This window comes from Molossus molossus, unplaced genomic scaffold, assembly GCF_014108415.1.
Source record: "Molossus molossus isolate mMolMol1 unplaced genomic scaffold, mMolMol1.p scaffold_m16_p_6, whole genome shotgun sequence".
In the NCBI taxonomy this organism is placed as follows: Eukaryota; Metazoa; Chordata; class Mammalia; order Chiroptera; family Molossidae; genus Molossus; species Molossus molossus.
In genome coordinates this window covers 67,666,577-67,671,337 of record NW_023425399.1, presented here as the reverse complement: position 1 = coordinate 67,671,337, position 4,761 = coordinate 67,666,577, and the positions used below count along the sequence as shown (strand labels likewise).

The 4,761-nt window shown below is 36.4% G+C and overlaps 1 pseudogene; it reads left to right on the top strand.

Moving 5' to 3' along the window:
- The first annotated feature begins 3,207 nt into the window (after positions 1-3,207).
- On the top strand, positions 3,208-3,697 carry LOC118619348 (annotated as a pseudogene).
- Positions 3,698-4,761: the final 1,064 nt, after the last annotated feature.

Sequence of the window (4,761 nt, the reverse complement as noted above, 5' to 3'; positions counted from 1 at the left end):
AGGCAATAAAATTTCAGACAGCACACTGAGCAGAATTTTCACTGATATGATGCCTACAGCAAGAGAAACAAAGAAAAAAATTAATACATGGAACTACATGAAACTAAAAGGCTTCTGCACAGCAAAAGAAACATGTATCAGAATGGAAAGGGAATCCACTATATGGTATACCATAATTGCCAACGATACATCAGATAAGGGGTTAAATTCCAAAATATATAGAGTACTCATACAACTCAACAAAAGGAAGACAAAGAACCCAATTAAAAAATGAGCGGAGGACCTAAGTAGACACCTCTCCAAAAAGGACATACAAATGGCCAAGAGACATATGAAAAAATGCTCAACATCACTCATCATCAGAGAGATGCAAATCAAAACAACAATGAGGTGTCAACTCACACCTGCCAGAATGGCTGCCATCAACAAATCATCAAACAACAAGTGCTGGCGAGGGTGTGGAGAAAAGGGGTGTCAATGCAAACTGGCACAGCCACTATAGAACACAATACGGTGTTGCCTCAAAAAATTAAAAATTGAATTGCCATTTGACCCAGTAATCCCACTTCTAGGAATAAATCCTAGGAAGCCTGAAACACCAATCAGAAAGAATATATGTACCTCTGTGTTCATAGCAACACTATGTACAATTGCTAAGATCTGGAAACTGCCTAAGTGTCCATCTATAGATGAGTGGATAAAAAAGCTGTGGTACATATACACAATGGAACATTATGCAGCTATAAAAAGAAGATCCCTTATCCTTTGAGATGGCATGGAGGAACCTGGAGAGTATTATGCTAAACGAAATAAGCCAGTCAGAGAAAGACAAGTATTACATGATCTCACTTACATGTGGAATTTAATGAACAAAATATACTGATGAACAAATTAGGTCCAAAGACATGGAAGCATAGAACAGACTTATGAATCTCAGAGGAAAGAAGTGGGGGTGGTGAAGGGATTAACCAAAAACCTTATAGGCATATGTACTTATGCCATGGACACAGTCAATAGTGAGGTGAAGTCAGGGGAGCTGAGTGGAGAGGGGTAAATTGGGAGTAAATGGAGGATATCTATAATACTTTCAACAATAAAGATAATTTTTTTAAAGAGATCCTTGAAATAATAATCCTTATGTAAATGATTAGCTTCCAAGAGGATTTTTCAAGTTACATTGCTGATGTTTTAGAATTTATCCTCAGAAGGATTTTACAAAAAGGTAATAATGCTCATTTCACTTTTTGAGCTCTTACTGTGTATCAAGCATTAAGGTAAAAGGTTATATATATATTCCCTTCTTTAAACGTAAGTATATCCATCACTACATTTTGTTTAAAGAAGAAGAACTGAGGTATGTAAAAGCTAAATTGTTCTAAGTCACACAGGAGACAAATGACCTCCTATGAACATTTAGTTATTAACTGTTCTTTAATTTAGCAACATTTATTCAAATGAAAGAAACATTTATTGAAACAGAGTTTGTTGAGTGCCTATTAAATTTTGTGTTTTTCCATGTGGTACAGGTAACATTGATGATACAAAAGATTTTTTGAATCATATGTGGATAAACATTTTTAATTGGTTTGTGACTTAAAAGAAATATGAATTAGGCATCAAAATGATAATGTCGCAGTATTACTTAGGATAAGACTAAAGTAAACCAATTTTTAAAAATAAAGTATATGTAAACAAAAACATTTAAAATAACATCTGACATTTGAGCACTTCGTATTTTCTACGCACTGTTCTAAAGAATGGCTCTAACATATTAATGCATTTACTCACTTATTTAATCAATTATTAATATAGTACTTGCATGTCAAAATTTTGAAGGTGCCATTTATACCACTCAAGTGTGAAAAACACTGGTATAATGGAAAGATATAGCTTTTGGAGTCAGACAGACCTGAATTTAATTCTGAGCTCTACTATTTAATAACTAACATGGACCAGGAAATTAAAGGTTGTTCCCTGTTATAACTTCTATATCCAAAGAATTCATATTATCAAAATGGCCAGATGTATTTTTTAAATAACTAAACTTATGGAAATAAAAAATAGGATTGTCAAAATTAAGAATTCAATGGATAGGTTAAACAGCAGATTTAAAGCAACTTTAGAGAAAATCAGTAAAATGAGATAGCTCAAAGAATTTACCCAACAGTAGCAGAGAGGAAACAAAAACCTGATATCTATGAGATAAGAAAAAGAGAGGCTATAATAAGAAGGTCTAGCATACAACTACTGAGTCTTAGCTACAGAAAATGAAAAGAATGAAAGAGAAGCAGTATTTGAAGATACAATGGCTGGAAATTGTTTTAATTTTCAAAGACATGAATCTGCAGATACAGGAGGCAAAAAATGTATTAAATAAGCTAAATAGAAAGAAATTATTTCCTAAATACTTTATGGTGAAACCTCAGCCTCAAAGAAAAAAAAAATCTTAAAAGGAGCCAGAGGGGTAAGGCAGACTGATAAGAGCTCAACAGGCTGATTCTAAACGTATATAGAAGGGCAAAGACCCAAGAGAGCAAAGACACTCCTGAAGGAGACCAATTAGACTGAATAGGACCTATCCTACCCAAAATAAAAACGTTTTATGAAGTTCTGTAAAGTAAGACAGCTTGGTATTTGTGCAAATATTGTCAAAGAGATAAATGAAACAGAATAGAAAGCCTAGGATCACACACATAGAAACTTGACCTATTAGAAAGACGGCATAGCAAACCAGTGAGGAAAAGAGAGATCACTTAATAAATATTGTTGAAACAAGTAATCAGTCATTAAGAAAATAATTGGGTATCTCACAAAATTCAATTCCAAATGGAGGAAAGCCTGAAATTGAAAAAGCAAACTTTTAAAAGTTAGAAAAAAACTAAAGAACAATATTTTTCTGACCTTTGATAGAGGTTTTTAAAGACATTTAAAAATGTTAAACACAAAAGAGAAGATGGGTAAATTAAAATAACAACTTCTGGTCATCAAAAGACACACAGGGGAGGTGCCAGGCCCAGAGGTCAATAACCACCACCAGGCCCCTGTGCAGCTGCAACAGCTTTCGCAGAGGCCAGGCAGAGAAGCCACAGGCCCTCTTAATGTTGGTTGGGGCTCTATAGAGTAGAACAAGGGTTGGTCCCTGGCCAGGCTAAGTAGGAGGCTCACTGACGGGCTTGCCCCAAAGGGGTAGATGCGGCAGCAGTAGCAATGGACATGTCACAGGAAGAGAGCTTTGCTCTGTCTTTCTCCTGCCCCTGATGTGGAATGTGATACTGTGGTTCAATATTTAGAGAATATTATCATAGATGACAAGTTCCAGTTATTACAGAGAAGTATCATGGACAAGTACTACCAAGAGTTTGAAGACACAAAAGAGAATAAACTCACCAACACACCTATCTTTAATGAATACATTTCTTTGGTAGAAACATATACTGAAAACAAGCTGCTGGAATGGATTCCTGGATTTAACATGGCAGCCTTCACAACAACTTTACAGCACCATAAAGATGAAGTGGCTGGTGACATATTCAACATGCTGCTCACATTTACCGATTTTCTGGCTTTTCAGGAAATGTTTCTGAACTACAGAGCAGAAAAAGAAGGCCAAAGACTAGACTTAAGCAGTGGTATAGTGGTGACTTTATTGTGCAAATTATCCTCTATGCCTGCTTCCAAGAACATCTTATGGCACTAGGTCCCACCTACAGGCAATGAAATTGTTCTGGACATCAGCAGCCTGGTATACTGGGGGAGGCTTCAGCTAATGATGTAAGAATATCTTGAAGAGACAGGCTCTGTTCTGCAACTCTTTATTAATGTCAAATATTGATGGGTCAAAAAAAAAAATTATCTGACCCTCCTGGGACCATTTCATCAAAAAAACCTTGTGTATAGTAATGCTAGTTCTCTTAAGTGGGCATCTCTCTCAGGGACTTGAGTCAGGCTCCTCTGGAGCAAGTTCACATCCAGAATTTCACCAGGGTGGCCTTCCCCAGAGCACATGTTGGTTTGTCAGCATGAACGTTTCAGTCCTTCAGCCTCACTGGGGTTTTTACTTTTTGGAAGCATTAATCTAGGTGTTACTCAAGCTAGCTGCCTGCCTTCAAATTTCTGGAGCTCCTATTGTCACAGCAAGTCTTGGCTGTAGAAATCAACTGAGAGAGATGTCCTTTACCTAAAAGCTACATGTTAAAGTCAATTCCTAGTCTTACATTTGCAGTCCATATATCACTATGTCTTCTACTGCTCCTGATGTAGTCCCATTATTTCTAGAACTCTCTTTTAAGCATTTTTGAAAAAAATATTTCTATAGATGAATACTCAGGCTAATCTAGTAGATAAAATCTTGGAACTTCCATGATTACCCACTTAAGATCAAAGTATGCTGTGTGCTTTTTAGTTGCTAGTGCTATGGAAGCAAAAACGCTTTCTATATTGGCACTCCTACTTCACTGGGCACCAGTGAATGTGTGTTTATACTGGAAGTAGACTAAAAGTATTCTTGCCTCCTTTTCTTACAGCATGTTAAGTGTTTGTGCAGGTTTGTTTAAACTTTTTTGTATAAATCAGTTCGTTAGACTTTCTTTTGGGGTAGAGGGTCTGCAATTCCTTCTTCTTGTCAGTACAGTGTTTTACTGATCTAGCTCAGCAGGAACAGGAGATAGCAAACAGCTTTACTGCTCATCTGTCTGCTTTGATTTAGTACATTGGCTTAACACAGGTTTGAAAGAACATTGCTGACCAGAAAGCATGGATGTC